Source organism: Apostichopus japonicus, chromosome 23, assembly GCF_037975245.1.
Source record: "Apostichopus japonicus isolate 1M-3 chromosome 23, ASM3797524v1, whole genome shotgun sequence".
NCBI classification, from domain to species: domain Eukaryota; kingdom Metazoa; phylum Echinodermata; class Holothuroidea; order Aspidochirotida; family Stichopodidae; genus Apostichopus; species Apostichopus japonicus.
This window is the reverse complement of record NC_092583.1, coordinates 12,865,505-12,886,263: the sequence shown is the minus strand read 5'-3', so window position 1 is coordinate 12,886,263 and position 20,759 is coordinate 12,865,505. Positions and strand designations below refer to the sequence as shown.

Sequence of the window (20,759 nt, the reverse complement as noted above, 5' to 3'; positions counted from 1 at the left end):
ATTTGCTCCTTCAATTCAGTGTCACAAAACCCTCTGCCCCTCTCCAATCCCCTCTCCTCCCTCCTCTTCCCCTCCCCCTTCTCCTCCCCTCCCCTATTCAATCCCGATCACTGGAGATTGTGATTCTCCAAATTGTTTCTCTGCAAATATTTAGCATGTTAAATAAGACATTTATATTTTAATGTTTTTAAAATAATGCTTTGAAACAGAAGCTTGTCGCTATTACGTCACAACCCAAGAAATGGTGATGATTTTTAATGCAAATTTTGCCTCTAGGTCAAATCATTATTTATGTTACGTATATTTTGTTTTTTAATTTGAAAACTCAACTACGTTTATTGACGTAATACATATTTGGTGAATGCCTCATGTTGCATAAAGCAGCGTTCTTTAGCTAAAACAGGTTGAAGGAGAAGCAATCCCAAACCATCAGGTCGCGTGGAAAGACCCTTTCCCCGTTCGGACCGAAGAAGGGTGTTGTTCGGCACTGTCAAAAATATTTTGCAAAATGACTACACTTAAGTTTCTAATCGTGGTTATCATAACACAAATTGATCATCTTTTACCAAACGTTTTATCCAAACTTTCTTTTTTTTAAATATTTGACGGAACATAAGGCAATTATTATGCTCCAAAAATCTTTATCGTTTAGTAAAGATAAAAAGCCTCAAAATAAATGCCGTCGTAACAGGTTCAATGCTTTGTTAAGCGTAAGTCTGATCAAATATGGCGGACGGAGGTCTTCTTACAATTGACACTGAGATACTTTTAATCAGCTGATGCGTTTACACGGTTCACTAAAACAATATTCTGCAATCAATGGAACTATAGAGATTGATATAAAACATACGTTATATCGATCCGTTAATTGCCGTTTGATTTGAATCTAATTAAGCATTATAAGTGGTTGTCAACTTTGACAATGACACCTTGAAGTATCCACTTTAGACCGGGGATCAATTCCCAGTCTGGCAAAAGAGTAAGTGAACAAGCAATAGCTTAAATACAAAACGCTAAAAGAAATCAGAAGAAAGGATAAAGAAACGGAGAAAAAAGGAGCAAACCTATCTTTAAAAATTCTTCGCCTTGCATATCTGAACGTTTTGAAGAATAAATAAATATATATATATATATATATATATATATATATATATATATATTGACTGTAATTCTTCAAATTTGTGTATATGTGTATATATTTGTGTATATGTGTATATATTTGTGTATATGTGTATATATATATATACATATATATATATATATATATATATATATATATATATATATATATATATATTGACTGTAATTCTTCAAATCGTTATATATATATATATATATATATATATATATATATATATTTGTGTATCTGTGTATATATTTGTGTACATGTATATATATATATATATATATATATATATATATCTATATGTGTTGCCGTTGGAGGAAGTTCACATTTGCCCAAAGAAAAAGCGAGACTCCCGTATTTCTTGCTTTTGCTTTTATTCCCGATTTCGTCGATTTAGAAATTTTGAATTCTTGTACTCGGTAAACGTACTCGCACTTATAAGCTTATAACAAGGGGAATTGTTTGTTTGTTGAAGAATGTTTAGACCAGGGAGTTACCATTTATTAGATGGCAACTCCCTGGTTAGACTATAGTGAAAGAAAGCAACTAGCAGCTTTTAATAATACTTTATTGTACTCGGTAAACGTACTCGCACTTAAAAGCTTATAACAAGGGGAATTGTTGTTTGTTTGTTGAAGAATGTTTAGACCAGGGAGTTACCATTTATTAGATGGCAACTCCCTGGTTAGACTATATTGAAGAAAAGCAACTAGCAGCTTTTAATAATACTTTATCGTTTCACAAAGAATCTCGAGACGTTTGATGAAACCCTTCCAACCAAGTCAGTTGAAGTGTATCAGGTAAGAGGGAAATAGACAGTGCGTTTAAAGTGTCAGCTCACGTATACTTAATCATATGATATAAGGGCCACAAGAGTGACAGTTTCTAACTACTTCAAGAGGTGTAACTTCTATATTCTCCGCAAAGGTATGTTACATTAGGAATCTGTTATGTATATTGTTGATATCCAAACGTGTGTCTGAGGTCCAACAGGGTGTAATGGTTGCCCATCTGATACACTTATAATGTCAATAAGTCAGTCCGTATTAGTGATAATGACAATGATAGGTAACACATACGTAATTACATGACTACATATGGTGTGACGTGGCCACAACCCTATATATATATTTATATATATATATATATATACGGTATATATATATATATACGGTATATATATATATATATACGTACCAAGACTAACCAATCACCTCCCATCGCCAACTCACCCCTTAATAAACTTTTCTGTAGACAGACCAAATGTAAGAATCGAATTATCATGGATTAGAAGAAAAATCCGACAACTTTTTATTTCCTTATATTAGCAATATCATTTCAAGTGTCACCTTGTGAAAGGTTGAATGACTGTAAGATAAGAGTCATGAACTTTATTTCGCGGCTGAGAGGTTATTGTATCCATCCATCACACTGAAATAACACCTAAGCAATGACTTAAACTTGGATTTTGAAGCTGTTCTAAGCCAGAGAGTTTTTTTTTGTTTTGTTTTTTGCAGGGAGATAATTTGTTTTCATAATGCTTTTCTATTCCGCCGATCATTCGGTAAAGACATAAATGACATGCAAACCATGCAACGTACAAGTTACTACCTACCGTATAAATATATATATATATATATATATATAGATATATACATATATATATATATATATATATATATATATATATATATATATATATATACAAATAAATAAAGAATAACACACCAGTTTCGTCTTTTTTTGGGGGGGGGGGCGAAGGTAGGAATCGAACCCCGGATCTTGTGTCACGAACCGAAGTCCGTACAACTCAACCACAGTGATTTTACTGGTGTGTTAATGCGTATAAATTGGCTTTGTATAACTGTCATTGAGGTCGACTATTCAGGATGTGACTCGCAATGAGTTCTCTCTGTACCAACTAGAGAGATAGCTCGTTGTATTCGAGTGGTTAGTGGACTTGTGATCTAAGGTTTGCAGGTTCGAGTCCTGGCCAGATCATTGCGTTGTGTCCTTGGGCAAGGCACTTGTTTTTTTTATCTCCATGGCTTCTCTTCACCCAGGTGTATAAATGAGGAATTGCGTGGTAACTTGTAACAACCGATTCACACAGGGATTACAGTAACTACTGCAAATCTTAAAGTTTTGTACACCACAGTAAATACTGGATCGTAAATCGGTGGCATGTGCTATTAGCCTGGTTTACAGTAAAACCTGAGGATATGTGTTAGCCCAACAAAATGCATCAAACGTGATTTGTTGGGATTACACATATCCTCAGTTCTTACTTTAGTCCTAATAACACATGCTACTGATTTATAGCACGATCCAGTTTTTACTTTGGTACAAAACTTTAAGATTTACAGTAGTTACTGTGTTCTATGTTTATATCGGGTGCTTGTAAATATAGTTGCGTGCGCCGGTTTGTGGCTGCGCCCTACCGGAAGGGTGACATCCCTATGTTCCGACGTCTCTATGTTCCGACGTCTCTATGTTCCGACAAATTGTTTGGACTCTAATTTTTTTTTTGACCCAATTTTCTTTTAGAGACTCAATCTTTTTGGTCCCCCATTTTTCGGACCATTTTTTGGGGGTCTTATTTTTTTGGGCCCCAAATTTTTTGGGACCCAATTTTTTTGTGGGGACTCAGTTTTTTGGACCAACATTTTTTCTGACCTACCTTTTTGGGGACACAATTTTTTGGACGCACAAAATGTTTTTCAGGAAAAAATGGGCCCAAAGTTTGTTATGACCTAAATAGTGCTTGTGACCGAAAAATGCTTGTGACCCGAAATTTATATTAGTTTGTACTCAAATTTTTTGGGACCAAAATCAGTTTGGTCAAAAATAATTTTGGTCCGGAAAAAGTTGGTCCGAAAACATGTTGGTCAACAATTTTGGTCCAAAAAAAATTTGTTCATAAAAATATATTGGTCCAAAATAATTTTGGTCCGAAAAAAGTTGGTCTGAAAACATGTTGGTCAACAATTTTGGTCCAAAAAAAAATTGAGTCCGAAAAAAATTTGGGTAAAAAAAATTAGAGTCCAAAAAAATTGTCGGAACATAGAGACGTCGGAACATAGAGACGTCGGAACATAGAGATGTAACCATAGGAAGCCCCGAGTGGACACGTAGCTGTGGTGCACTGTGGTGCCCCAGGAAGTATTGTTTGAATTGTGCACACTGGTGTGTGGGTGTGACAAGTAACCAATGACCAGAGGTTAAGTGTTGTAAAGTTGTGAGAGGGCCCCTTGGCTTCAAACAAGACTGCAAACCTTCAACTTTAACTTTTAAATATTCTTCAAATGTTTTCGTTTCTTTTTTACCAGCACGTTAATTGTTAAATTTCTTCTTGAATTTTGCATAAATTGCTTTTGAAATATGTGTGCATATACTGCAAAGATCATCTTATAAAGTTGCATCACTGGAAGAGTGAAAAGGCAAACTGTCATTTTCGCCGTAGAATTTTGTACCAGGATGTTGTTTTCACTTTAAAATGAGGCAGAAAACTTCAAGGCAAAAGTCTGTAGAAGTCATTGGCTACACTTTCTGCAGACGGAATGTCCCTTTAAACACACACCCGCGACACGACACCAACTATATACATCAAGCATCAGCTCGTCAGCAAAGAGAGAGAAAATAATAAAAAATAAAAAGAGATCAAATTTGAAAGACAGGCAATCTCCAAGTAAGGTCAATATTTGAAGCCGAAACTTGGCGTTCGTTAGAACGATTCGACGCCCTTAGCCAGCCATTAAAGTCTAAACTGATACAGTGGACTCAGGTTGAAACCTAAACACAGCAGTCAAGCGCATCGGTGTAGCCTGGAGTCATCCACTCGTATCGGGTATTAAAGATATTCAAATAATGCTTGAACTTCCATCACAATTAGATGGGAATTCTCGAGGGTGCACGGCACTCCGTTAAAAGTTACTCGGCGTTTGATTTGGCTGTAGCTTTTTCACAGTCTCAGTTTTTTCTCCCCTTGGGGACCTCTGTGTGTTAGTCCCTAAGTGGGTTGATTGCTGCGTATAGCATATGTAACGCTTTCCCCTCGAGAAGAAAGGAAGTGTTTATGTAGTACACCGACATTGTCAAACCCTTCCGAAAGAATATCGTCAAAACCTTTGCTTGGTTACTTTTGAGAACGAAATAGTGCTTTAAAGGAAAGGCATCGTTACCTGATATGCTACTATGACGTCACTCACTATATTATTGCTCAAAATTGGTTCAAAATTAACATGTTGTGCGGAAAAAACGTACAATTATGATACGGTACAGCTGTACTATTGCAGTATAGTTTACCACAGGACGCATCCCTTTAAAATTAAACCATTTGCAGTGAAAACGGGCCTTTAACTCCTGGAGCTATATTTCTTAAAATGTATTTATTTTCGTTTATTCTCTCGCTATCATATTTCTTGCGTCTTCGTAAACACACGACCCTCTTTTACCTCTCCATAAACAATATACCTTCCTTTCCGTAATAACTGAATGACAAATAATATGATTACATTTATATTAGGTTAAACATGGCCTATTTTAAAGCAAAATGTCACACGAACCACTTTTAATACATAAAAGCAGAAGGGGTCATTTTCATAGACTACGGTTAAGTTCTAAACGAATCATTCATCAAAGGGAAACAATGGTAGAGTATTCTTCAGATTAAATAACTAGGCTATAGGCTAACTATATACATGTCGGTGCACATACATATCATTTGATCAACTGTGATGAAACTGTAATTAAAAGAATTACCATATCTCTGATGGGAATATAGGGCAAGTCTGGAAAAATGCCTTACAGCGACGTGTTAATCATTCAGTTCTTCTCCCTTTTATATGCGGTTATGGTTTAATAATAGTCCCTATATTCTATGATGCTGATATAAACTCTATACGGTAATATTATTCTCCTACCGTATGAGGTATGAGTATCCCTTTACCATATGAGGTATGGGTATCCCCTTACCGTATGAGGTATGAGTATCCCCTTACCGTATGAGATATATGAGTATCCCCTTACCGTATGATATATCAGTTTCCCCTTTCCGTATGAGGTATGAGTATCATTATACCATATGAGGTAAGATTATCCTCCTACCATATGAGGTATGAGTATCATTATACCTTATGAGGTAATATGATCCTCTTACCGTATGAGATATATGAGTATCCCCTTACCGTATGATATATCAGTTTCCCCTTTCCGTATGAGGTATGAGTATCATTATACCATATGAGGTAAGATTATCCTCCTACCATATGAGGTATGAGTATCATTATACCTTATGAGGTAATATGATCCTCTTACCGTATGAGGTATGACTATCCCCTTACCGTATGAGGCATGAGTATCCCCTTACCGTATGAGGTATGAGTATCATTATACCGTATGAGGTAATATTATGCTCTTACCATATGAGGTATCGGTATCCCCTTACCTTATGAGGTATGGGTATCCTCTTAACGTATGATAGCCTTTAATAGTATCGTCTTACAGCGTATGAAAAATGAGTATTCTCTTGGCGCACGAATATCCTCTTAACGTATATGAAGTATAAGTATCATCATACCGTATGAGGTAAAATAACCCTTATATAAGGCTTATACTCTATGACGTAATAGTATCGTTGTATTGTACGTAATTTTAGTATCATTATACCGTATGAGAATGCTTATTAAATAATTTGTTCCATATTTTGTTAACATCAACCAAGTTGCACACGTTTCCTTTCACAAGATAAGACCACCGATTAGCTGTTAACAATGCGACGTAAATGACTCCATTGCAATAATAAGATCGAGGTTTAATGTCTTTTTCCTCACCCTAGCAGTGAAGCTAATTTGCGCATGCGCTAGTCCTGACATCCCCCCCCCCCCAATTGTTCTTCCAACCAATTTTGCAAGCGTCGACTGCTACTTCCCGTAATACATATATACATCTATCATTTGAATAGTGCACGTTCGCTGCCCGTGCGATTGCTGCACCTATATACAACAGTCTGACAGAACCTCTGACAGAGTCCTTACTTCACAAGATTCCTTCTACAGGGTTATGCTAAGATAATACCCTTTAATTGACGCACATGACCGCTGGGTAAGAAGAATTTCTTTCTTATCAAATTGAGGCCTATCCGATAATTAAGAGTAAATACCTCCTGGATAATTAACGCCAGTAGCAAAGCGGTAACATACGGCAGATATTTCTTGTGAATTCCCGTCATAAACTAGTTAGCAACTATTATCCTCAGAGTAAATACTTAAACAAACCGAAATAATTGAGTTTTAGTGAGGTTTAAGAAACAAACAAAATTCGTGCAGCGTATATATACTATTTAATGACTCTGATGTTTTGTGATCCTTAACATTTTAGAGTCATTTCATCAAGATGAATAAAATTAACTAATAAACTGGTCGGCGTATACGTTGTACAGGCTTTTCTGTGCTTTGTTGTGTGTAGAATAACTTTTATTTCACTCTTCTATATAACAAGCTACGCAACATTCATATTATTTGTAAGGATAAACCATCCGCCAAACCAGACCCGCTTACAATTTGTTGTGGCGAATTTATGAAGTTTTTAAATTTGGATACAGTTTTGTGATTTTGCATCTGGCCACAGTATACAGTGAATGACGTCATTATGTCTGTTGGGTTAATGTTTTTCACTATATCATATTTAAATATTTTATCCACAGATTGACAGAGGAAAATAACATTCTTCGAGAAAAAAAACGTACCGTGATAAAATTCTAATTGCAGAGACAAAACACATATACAAATGTATTACATTATCACTAAGATATAAAGTTGATTACAGCCGATTAATCACTTAATAAATAAAACCCAATTACAATCAATAATTAATCACAATTAACGCAGTAACTTCAACATGAAACTGTAACACGATTAAAAACAACACCTACATCGAACACTGACATCAACAGATACATTACAATACTAGAAACTATTATTTATACTAAGTTTATATTAAAGTCCAACATATCATAAAGCTATAGTATATACGTTCGTTGCTTCCATATGTCTCAGTTTCAGTGTTGAATATATTAAATATGCCCCACCCCACCCACCTCCACGCCCCACCCACCAAAAATAAATACATTACCGTACAATACTAGCAAATATAATATATTGTAAGTAAATTCTAACATATAAAAAAGCTATCGTATACGTTCGTTGGTTTCATACGTCTCTGTTTCAGTGTTGAAGATATCAAATCTGCCCCACCCTACGCCCCACCCAACCCACCAACAAAGAAAACATAATGATAAATATACAGTAAACACAGTTGTCTTTGTTAAAAGTTATATCTCTTAATTAAATCATTAATTAATTTTAAGCTTCCCCTGCACCGGCTTAGAGCAAATTTCAATCATTTCCAATCTGTGTGTGTGTGTTTGTGTGTATGAGGAATGTTTTAGTTTATACACTTCGGCACTGTTACTGATAATACAACCGGCTGACACTACACCATATAATCCGAGATCATAATTAAAATATGCACCTCTTGTTAATTTATTCTATACGCTGTACTATCTCGTTTATTTTCGTCTTATATTTTTGTCAACTGATGTATAGCTTGGTTTTTCTCAGACTGTTCCGCGTTGAAAAAAAAAACTGGGCTCGTTAAAATAAACAGAATCGAGCAACTCTCCGATCCTACCTCTCTGACAGTTTCCATCTATACCAAAAGAAATATCAATTCTTTTTGAAAGCTGATAGATAATAAAATTGATATTTTACTTTGTTTGTGAGTAGCATGCACCTGGTTCTAAATACTTCAGTCACTGCTTTTTATCAAACATCCCAAATGATGTGATATTTTTGACGCTTGGATGCATTCACTATATATCAGAGGGACGTATATTGGCATCACAAACAAATATTTAGCGAGAGCTTAGCGCATTCATTATACGAGCTTTAAAGTGATATTTATATATATTATATACGAAGAGATTCCACCCCACTTAAAAATAATAATAATAATAATAATAATAATAATTAAAATAAATCAACACATGGTAGCTATTTATTATTTGAACTAAAAACTTGTAGTACAATTTTAGTAAAATTTTGTAGGAAATCTCGAGTGGAGAATGATTTGAATTAGATTTCTTTTTGGGAACAATGTAATTAATAGTAATTTGTAAGACCTTACGTAATATTACATTCGTGATATCTACAAAGATTTTGGGAAAAGTTGTCAATCCACTTCCATGATCAGAGACGTTCAGGGTCGGGTCCGGCTCTTTATTTGGACAATATCACCATAGCCCAATTTTACATTTTCTTTTTTGGTCTACTTTGTTTAATGATATATGAAAATTAAAATTAAAAAACTCTTTATTCCATACTTCCTGGGACCACTCCATCCTTTTTCACGGGCCCTCTAAGTGACTGTCTATTGTGCAGTATCCCCCTGACCCACCAACATCTTGTTCGACCTGACCACGGGGTAATTTTTTTTAAATATAATTACTATTCTGTAAGTCACGTAACACAGTTTTGTAATGGCTGATTTAAGTATCATAAACAGCTGTTTGTAACGGCAGAGTTGCGGCTAAGAGCTCCTCCAAAAACACCAGCCCCGAGATAAACCGCTTCTTAACTTCTATGGGAACGTCTCCCCCGCCCCTCCCCCTCTCCATCATGCACTAAGCGTTATACCGCGCGCTTTGGTAACTTGAGAAAATGATTGACCATGTAAACTACGAGAACCTGCAACAAAGTGACGAATCAAGGATTTCTCGGTATCCGTAGATACAGAAATCACTAACACAATAGTGTTGTATAAGTAACTCATCGGTTAAAAGTGAGGAATACACGCACGGCGAAGCGTCCTATAACAATATTATTTTGTTTTACAAAATTAAATTTGGAGATGATTTTATTTATTATTGAAGGAAAATTTAAAAGAGGGCGCCTGTCTTACCCCCCCCCACACACACACGACCTTACCGGGTCCCCATCCTTGGATCCGACCTTAAAACACGTGTTAGGCAGATAGCAACAGCTATATATAACTTTAAGGCAGTGACACCTCCCATTGAAGTTACGTTAATTTGACAAGAAGAGCGCCAGCTTTGGACAAAGAAGAAAGCGAGATAAAAAGCGAGAACTAACGGCGAGAACCATCTCAGTTAGTCGAGAGTTCATCTCGTCAGGGAGTGATTTGGAAACAGAGGTTTTTCTTCTTGTTCATCAAATATTAGTTGTTCGTTTAATATAGTTTATGGAGTTTAGTTGCAGATATTGCTGTGCGTGTTGCTTCATGAAACAAGGTTAGAGTTGTTTTTCGTATCAACTTTCCAAGATACTGTATATATATACTTACACGTCAACAGCAACAATAATAGAAAAAGTGGGAATGATAGAGACAGACAGACATATAGACAGACAGACAGAGGGAGAGAGAGTCAAGAAACACGGATTTGTTTCGATAATAGTAACTCTTGTTTTTGGAAAGATTTTCAAAAAACACCTTTTTTTCTGCGTGTGTTGATTAACAGTTTCTGTCATACTTTTCAAAATCGACAAATGAAAAAAGACGGGGAAAAAGATCACGGAAAGGAATTTTCTTGGGAGAAAATATTTTGACCAAAGAAATTCTTGAATGATATACATTTGTTGTCAAATAAAAGTCTGAGGGGCGTCGATATTTGTGTATATTACATATCACTTACATATCTAAAGAAGGAATCTCTGGGGGAGCGATCGCATTTACCGTAAATTTGAACTCTTAGTCGTACTCTGTGATTTTCGTCAAGGAATTGTTAATTCTCCCAAGTTGTGTAACGCAAAACAAAACAACACAAAAAAGGTCTGAATTCTTAAATAGTTCAGTATAGAAGCAAGTGAATAAATGAGTTCATATAGGCCTATAATGACATCGTGTTAAGTGACGAAAAGAGTCGCTTTTTATTATTCTTCTGCGAAGAAGAAGAGAAAATACTTTAGCTTATTTCTCTGAGATGTTATTTTTGCTTTAAAAAAAATCAACATTAAACATACACCGTTTTTCGCAGAGGTTTTAACATAGAACGAATTTTCTTTTTCAACAATTTTGCAGATCCAGAGTGTTGTCACCAAGGAGACGTTTTTATTTTTTTGCTTGTTCTTTGGAAAGGGTGAAATTCTTACGTTAGCGGTCAAGAGATATTTTCTTTGGGATATAAACTATTTTGGTGTAATCAGCAAACGTTAACGTTACCAAACTGTTGCTATTTGATGTACAGTGGGCGATTTCAACAATTTTCAGTGCTGTGTTTCGGGATATTTCATCCACGATTCGGGAGTCGATAATTATATAACTGTGGGTAAGTAAACGGACTATTCTAATATACTTGTCTGTACTCATACGCGCCTTCATTTCTGATTTGTACTGGTATTTATACTACATGGGAGCATTTTGGAAATGTTTTGTTAGATTGTTATTATGGTGCAATGTTAAGTATACTCTTAAAGCCATGTACTCATATGCACTCATATACCAAGAGTACTTTTAGCATACTGCGATGTCTATAGTTAGTACAGTATCGCTCGCTACCTATTTTTGTTGTTCTTGTTGGGTTTTTTCAAGATATATAGAGTTGAGATTCTGTATTAATAAAGATTCCCTTAGCCTGCATGCCTATAGTCAATATGTCTGTTGCAATTTTCCCTCCGGTTCAATAATATTTATTTTATTTCTTAAAAAAAAATGGTGAACATGTTCCTAACGGACATGTACTGTCAAGTGTTTCTTCTAACCGTAAAATAATAATTAAAAAAAATGTTTGCTGTTAAAATGCAATTTTTAGTGGACAATAGAAATGTTCACGCGTATGTTTAGTACGTCCGATGTAAGAATGTCAGCACGGTTTGGATTTGGTTATGAGTGGATCATTCCATACAGCTGGTTAGAGTTTATCCTCTCCCCCCCCCCCCCCCCGCAAAGAAAATAAATAAATATAGAGAGAAGAAGCTATTCGGACGAGGGAGAAGAACCATTTCTACTAAGCTTACAATCTATAATGAATTGAAGTCATTAAGACTTCGCTTAAAGGTACTAAAACCGCTGTCAGCTTCTTGTCATCGAAAATGATAAACTGGGAATCGTTTTTGTTAATAACATATCCTTTAGCTTTTACTTTGGTCGAAAGTTTTGAATCGTTATGCGTTATAATTAAGGGTAATATGACTATCGGTATGTGAGCTTCCTTACTTTGCACTCTCTGTCGTGACTTTTTCTGTCTGTTTGAAACGCAGAAGGGAAGCGGCGTATTCGTAACTAGCACTTCAAGGTTTACTTGATGTAGACTCGAGTGAGGAGTGTAGGATTGGGGGTGGTGGAGGGAAGGGGGGGGGTGCGTGGATGGGTAAGTAGGTAGGTGAAAAGTTTCCTTAGCAGGTGGTGGGGTGGATAGAGTAGGGGACTTACGTAAATACATTTTATAACCGGTTCCTCTAGTCAAAGTAGAGAGTGGAACTTTATGTTACTTCGGGCTACAAACTTAAAATAATCAATCAATATCTTCTCTAAGTTGTCAACGTTTGTCATTGCTCTAGCGTAGCCTTACCTTTTATAAAATCCTGCGATGTCATATTAACAAAAAGATTGTTTATTAATTCATGAGATATCATAGAGTCTGGTTCAATAATATGATAAATTTTAAGCATACCTAAAAAGTAAAAAAACACCTAAATTTTGAAATATAGATACCGTTCACGACACCCCATGCCCTAACATATAGGAGTGATTTATTAAAGAATACATTTTGCTACTGTAATCGAATCGGCTCTTATCGATCATACATTTGATTTAAAGAAGAAAATCAGTTTTGCTTTCATTTATCGACAAATGATGTTTGTGTCCAGTGACTTGTGCTTTCCGTGCAGTGAATAATCTTTGCACGATAGACAAAAAAGGAAATTTCATTCACTTTTCTGCCCCAATACTCTAATACAAATATATATCTTCAACATTAATATAAAGCATGCACATTGCAAGTGCAAGTTCATAATCTTTACAGCTAAATTGATTGAAATGTTAAATTTGATACATCACTTAATCAAGAAAAAAAAATCATAACGATTAAAAATTTTCAACTGACCCATTTCGAGGTTTAATATTTGGCAAAATAATTGAAACGGAAGATCCAAATTTTAAAACTGTATTATGTATACTTTTATCTAAGATAATGAATAATAAAAACTGTTATACAAATAGCTTATGCCACCGCCGTCTGCGTAGTGAATACCACATGCTTTCACGTACAGTTTCAAAAAATCTGTCCAAATTCTGGAACTAATAAATACACACATCAACATTTCATAAAAAAAAAAGAATTAAAAAAAAAGTGTTTCTGTAAGTAACGTAATGACTATCCAAGCGCGTTATATTACCCATTTATGAGACATACACGATCTGCATACATAGTGCTTGAGCACGACTATCAGACACTGTGCAGCGGAAAGGAAATTATTTTTTTCTTAGTCACGTGCAAAAATACGCATGAATTGACGTGATTAAATACAAATATACAGATTAGAACTGATAGATTGTGAAGGAGGACTTCAAATTGACAAGTATATTTTTGTCTTCTCGCAGAAAAGAAAAAACTGATGTATTTTTTTTTTGTGTCGAATTTTCTGTTATTAAAGAGTACAGAGTGTTATCGTTACATCACCGTACTGTTATATACTAACTGCGTCAACATAACAAGTACATAGATACAAAACAATACATAAAGGGTTGCCTGGGGTTACCGTTACTGTGCTGTTGTACTGCTTGCAGGATGTCGGCCTATAGATATGTATCGTATGCCAAGTTTGAATTATTTCAAACATATATTCTGTACGTTCATCGTAAACTATCCGTTTTGGGGGAAATATTTCTTTTTGTTTTGGGTAGGGAAGGGGTCGAATGTTCAGTAAGTTGGTGTACTATTGGTATGGTGTAAAATAGCACGTAATGATGCTAGAAGCTGAGATCAAGTGAGCAGTTCTGCGAAATCACGTGCGATATTGGCGAATACGGCCCCGATCGCCGAACGTCTACCGAAGTGAAAAGAAAAGCTACTTATATTCAGAATTCAAAATTCAAGTTTAGGGTTTTATTTGAAGAATAAGAGAAGACCGTTAACAGGCTAAAGTTAAAACGGTACATATTGAACTAGCCCTTAAATTGGAAGCTCTGTTGTAGTTGAATTGTAACCTGTTTATTTTCTAAGAAGATGTATATTAGGTCAAATCCAATCGACTGCTAATTATTCCATATAGGTTAGGACTTAAAGCATTTTTTTGAGAATTTGGGTTAATTTATTGAGACTGATAGAATGATAAACACAATATAGGTACTTGTATATGTTGTGTAAATTGACTGTATGTGCATGTGTGCGTGTGTGTGTGGTATTATTGTATGCACCAACGAATTTGTGAACATCTGTTATCGCTATGACACTAATATCTCTTTCATTTGGGTTTGTTGAGTGTTATGCACGCATATCCATTGTAATCAGTAAGAATGCAGGACACGATCTCAATATTAGTAATAATGCAGAAGAATTCCAAATGCAACCGCGGGAAATAAAATCCAGGATGCAATACCTTGAATAAGGAAGAAAACATGACACACCCTCAATCAGTAATATTGCAGGTACAATGCAGGACGTAGTGCATCAAAGTAAGGATGCAGGAAACATTCGCAATTGGTAGTTGAATGCAGGACATTACAGAAGAAATGAAGGTTTTATGCAGGACAAAATGCAGGACACATTATCTTGAAAAAAAATGCATTGAATCCGGTAAGAATGCAGCATACAATCTCAACCAGTAATATTGCAGGTACAATGCAGGGCTTAATGCATCAAAGTAAGGATGCAGGAAACATTCGCAATTGGTAGTTGAATGCAGGACATTACCAAATAAATTCAGGTTTTATGCAGGAAAAATGCAGGACAACAATGCAGGACACATTATCTTAGACAGAACGCATTGAATCGGTAAGAATGCAACACAATCTCAATCAGTAATATTGCAGGTACAATGCAGGACGAAGTGCATCGCTGAGTAAGAATGCAGGACACATTCGCAATTATATATCGTATCAGTATCGTGGAATATAGGATATGCAGGTGACACAATGCATTGATCCAGTAAGACTGCAGGACACTATCTCAATCAATATATAGTGATGCAGGTACAACGCAGGACACACCAGCACTGCACCCAGTACATTCAAAGAACACAGGGTTAGATCTCAATCAATATCCACCCATGTTTGACTCGTTTCTGGGCAACAAATGAATCTTTTACTCAAATAAGTGAGATATAGTCAGATACCTGTTTTTCTCTTGACCACTCGTATTCATCACTGTGAAGTGAAGTGCTATATCTTGAACCCAGATTACGTTAGAAAGTCAAGAACTGTTAACCTATGATCAAACTTCCACAATTCATGGGTATCACAGGGTTTACCATGTGGGTTAGCCCGTGGGTAGTGTAGTGACGTACCGGCGCGGCAAGAATGGTTCTCGTAGTTTTGACAAACTGTCAGTGTACACTAATATTTTTATGGTTTTTCTAATACCTAATTGCATATCACACAAAGCCGTGAGGCTATCAGAATTTCTCACGTTTTTTTTTTTGGTAATCGCGATCTTATTTCTTGGCTGGGGTTTATATACCCCAAGCAATTAACCGCTTTCCTACACGGTCAAAAAAACAAAAATCGTAGTGTCATGAGGTATATAACATTACCGACCGCGATGGATAAATAAAGAGAACATATTTTGTGCACTAATGAATACCCTATATGTACCACGTGATATGATGGGTGACATTTTGCAGTGATATCTCACTTTGAATCATGTCCGAATCTTTAATCTATTATTTTAACAAAGTTCTAAGCGTAACGTAACACATGTGGGTCAGGAGACCACCTCTCGATACGAATGTTTCCAATCAACTTATAAAACTAGAACGACAACTAAAATTTTAAAAAAAGTTGAAATAATATACCTTCCCACACAGCGCGAGTGAGACCTAAGGGTAAAGTCTTATGCAAATATGGTTTTCTCTGTAGTATGGTCTGTGTTTAATTTCTTACTTGCCTCCTTTTTCTTTTTCTTTTTGTAATTTGAGCTTCTCATGTGAGCAGATTTCAATATAATTTACTCAATAAAGTATGGAAAAGTTAAGGTGCCATCGACATGTTCAAGTTTTTACTTATTATTTTTGTGTGACAAAATGCCGAGAAAACAAGTTTTTTTTTTCAAATTAATGTTAACATTGCCGAAATTTCTATATAATTTCTTTCAATTGAATATTTTGAAAATCAGTTGAATAGTGATTTAATTCCCAACCTATACGTTGAAAATTTCAACCATGTAATTCTCACTAAATTGTGTGATGGTTTTTAATTCTCCCACTGAGAAGTTTTGACGACGAATTGACATATTGAAAAACTTGATGTTATTACAATTTTACACTTAATCAATTTTTCAAGGCTTTGTTGAAATAATATGATTTATGATTATTTCAGTTACTTTTTATTTCAAGAGAAAAATAATTTATCGATTTGTCTTGGAAACATTTGAATTTATTAAGATAGATAGGTGATCATTTGTCAATAATATACAGTTTTTAAAAGGTTGCAATATTTGCACAAATTCAGCGCAAAATTAATATCAAACTATGACTGCAATATCATAATTTATAGGAATAATTTGAAAGGGTAATATATTTACAGGATTGAAGATTTAGCTAACTACTATGATGGCACCTCCAGTATTTCCGACCGGCGTATTAGTTTAAACGCTAAGCAAAAGTTTTAACAGCTAACAGCATAACAGCTTTAATCACCTGGTATGTATAGGTCTATAAACAAAAACGGAGCCCGCCCCAACACCCTCCATAAATATTTACTGCCCTACGGTCTAAATTAACCTAACCGAGAAATGTCTCTGTATTACTCGAAAATACAATTACAAGTAATTGCAATTCTAACTACAACAACAACAAGTGTTTCAAGTTTAGGAATTCTGTTTTCTTATATTTTTTAGTAAGCGCTTCATGTATCTTTCGCTCCGAGGTGTTTTTGTACTTTAAAATATTCATGAACCCTTTTTTGGAAAATTAGAGTCGTTAATTGAGTCGTGTCGGTATTGCACGATATTTCTTTGTTGTTAGTCATTTAGTCTGTTAAGTCACCGAGGTTCAATTCACGCAGAAACCATCACATCTGTAGAGTCGTGATTGATCAAAAGCATTAACGATCATCCAAGATTCTTTTCATTATTGAACGAATCTTAATTAACGACTATAATTGGTAATTAATTGGAAACTCAAAGACTATGACGCTCTACCCATCAAACATCGTTAATCGCTTCAAGTCATACCAAAACAAATGCTATTTAAAGGCATTCTCTCAGCTAGGAAATTTTTAGAGGGCGGGCCAGTTTCATAGGTTTCGCTGGTACACCTTTACTCACGTGATACGGTATATGCAATGTACTGCTATCGTACAGTGTATTTCCCGTGTATGTTTGTACGTACCGTATAGCACAGTGTACATGCAGACTAGTGTTCGCACAGCACGTACAATAGTTGTCGCGATTGGTCGCTGTGTTCGTTGTGATTGGGATTTAGCATTGGTACAATACTTACAAGGAGGACGTTACTGCTCGTAACATGCACAATTTTCATATTTTATTCGCGATCAATCCTGTTGGACGCTCTTTATCATATTAATAATATATAAGCATGTCTGAGGGTCCTGGAAAGAAACGGCCTTATATTGGCACTAACCCCGAGTGGCTGACGTGCTAACGTGCGAACAATCGACAGTTTTTATACTCATCCCTGTATATCATATACATATATTGAAATTAAGATTGCGGGTTATCGATAAAAAAATACGAGAGACATTCTCTTAGATTATAGGCCTACTCCTAAAATGATCTTTAATTATCGCGTTATTAATGGTTTTTGAGTCGTTCTAGCTATTTCGATTATCCGAGAAAGACAACTTCAAACCATAAATAATGATTGGAAAATATTGTCGACCGCTTCGTCATAATTTGACATCGGGCTTACTATCAAACGGTATAAAAAATAATGTACCAAAACTAACCCAAGAATAACTGTTGTAGTTTTGTTGTTATAACCCTTTATTACTGCTTATACATTTTAAGTCACGTTTCCATTGAAATAATAAAATTTATATTAAAAAAAAATGGTAAGTATGACAGATGTTTTTGCTATCAAGTACATTTTGACTGCCAAATCTATAAAGCATTCCCTTAAATTATTTCCACATCATTCAGCTCCAGAAAAAAAAAAAAAGTTTTAATCTCAATGTTTCGAAAAATAACATTTTTCTTATATTTTGTTTTTAATTTCATGAAAGATTTGAAACATATTGGAAATGTCTGGTTGTGCAAGTTTATACCTAAGAAATTAACAGATGTTTTAGTATTCAAGATTTATAACGACCGGAAATGAACTCGAATATTATAACGTAATAAATTGTATTCTCTTGTGATATGAATTTCTTTCCCTTCCCGTTTATTTATTATCCTGCCAGCGCGTAGTATTGGAAACCATGCACGCACGTATTTGAACGCAAGGGTACACTTTATTATGATAAGTGGTCTTATACGGTTCAATGTACACATGCGCAAAGTAGGGCCGTAGTGTTTCAGTGTCAGCCTTACTCATTTCAATTTTCTTTGGGTAAAAGTCACCGACTAGAATCTAAAAATTCAAACATTAAAAAAAAAAAACAACGGCAAAACTAGAAAAAAATGCACATTTACAAGAACAAAGATATTAGTACCCCCCCCCCCTTCCCCGGGCAATACGGTCAGTGGCGTCGAGAATTCGGTAGGGCCCGGGGACAATGGTGTCACCAGCTTCCCATTTGAACCCTTAAGTTTGTAAAGATGAGAATACGTTGCATGGCCCCTTGTTTGTAGACCCCCTGACCCACCCCACTATATCTCTCACTCTCGCCCTCGCAAGACCTCCGTACGGAATAAAAATAAGAATTAAATTCTAGTTTTATTTATTTACGTACAAAACTATATCTTGCCAACCAATCCCAGATAATTAGCTCATTCGATTGACCTCCATATGGAATAAAACTAAGAAATGAATTATAGTTTTATTTATTTACGTACAAAAATGTGAACCAGTTTTTCTATTGCTCTTGTTTCGCTTTTATAAAAAAAGTTCTTCCTTCAAGTTCCTCACGCAACTCATAGTATGAAACAAGACTATATAATACTACGTAAGTTCAGGGGTAAGATAACTGGATGTGCTAGTCAAGGCCTACGCGTATATGGCCTCTAAGAAGTAGTTAACACAGTCACCAAAGGTCAATCGAATGGGATTGGCTGGCAAGAAATATTAGTAATAACTGTTTTTACACAAATGTGTTTAGTTCTCTTTGAATCGCACATATTCACATACTCATTTTCCTTGATGAATTGTTGGCATATTGTGCAAATGTTATTTCCACACCGATATATAACCTACACGGTATATCTAACACATCGACCATGCACCCATCCTCAGTGAAGAAGCATGCCTCTTATAATGGTTTTATAGTTTAGTAGCGTTGCTGGTTGGATTGTCATGGACTCGTTAAGTCTTGTAGTTTTAATGTTGGTTTTTGTAAGCATTAAGACCTTAAGAGAAGTTAGCAGTGCTGGTTCATTATTTCAGCATGCTGTACTTTCCTGACGGTTTCTAGACATCGAACAGTAGATTTTGTTAATTGTCTCACTGGAGGGAATTGTCTCAGTGGAGGGAACATTGTTCATATTAGAAAACAAAAGTTTCTTTGAAAAGGTTTCATGGAAAAAATGTTCATATTAGGCATGTGTCTTAGTGTCGTGAGCAGAAACAGTTTTCATGTTTAAGCAGTTCAACGTCTCACTGATGGTAACATTTTTCTTGCATTTTAGACAACTTAATGTCTCAATGAGGGAACACTGTTCATATTAGATAACTGAATGTACCAGTGCATGACGGGAAATAGTGTTCCTATTAGACAATTCAGTCTCTCAATTATATGAAACAGTGTTCATATTACACAACACAATCCAATGTCTCCGTGAGGGGAATCACTGTTCATACTACACGATTAAATGTATCAGTGCGTGAGGGGAATTAGTATTCCTTCAAGACGATTAAATGTCTCTGTGAGGGGAAACAGTGTTCACATTCATCTCAAACTCACACCGTTCTTAAACCTCACCCCACCTTTTCGCACCCCTTCTCCACCCCAACCCTTCCTCGCCATATGGTTTGCCGATGTTAACACGTTGTCTTTAACATCAAGTGTAGATGCACAATAATTATAATAATAATAATAACAATAATAATAAAGTATTATACGATCTTCATGATGCAAACTATGCACGCATTACTGGCACACGCGTACACGCACACCCACGCGCGCGAATCCAACACACACGCATATACACACGCACGATCAAAAGCAAAGTTCTTTCGACTCAAATGCATGCAATCATTGCATTATTTGACATAAGATTTTCATTCGCTCACGTGGTACCGAATTATTTAGTAAGTATACGATTTCATTATTTGAAAGTACAAGA

At 35.5% G+C, this 20,759-nt stretch overlaps 1 protein-coding gene across 6 annotated transcripts in view; it reads left to right on the top strand.

Annotated features, from left to right (window-relative positions):
* The window catches only part of LOC139964820 (cardioacceleratory peptide receptor-like), a 182,561-nt gene that overhangs the window by 103,207 nt on the left and 58,595 nt on the right, over positions 1-20,759 (top strand). For 2 of the 6 annotated variants that reach the window (XM_071966821.1, XM_071966823.1), the window contains exon 3: positions 11,222-11,468. The gene's annotated coding sequence lies outside the window, so the exon portion shown is untranslated. Of the gene's footprint in view, positions 1-10,295; positions 11,469-20,675; positions 20,725-20,759 lie in introns of those variants that run through there. The other 4 variants (XM_071966824.1, XM_071966826.1, XM_071966822.1 and 1 more) reach the window with 3 other exon arrangements.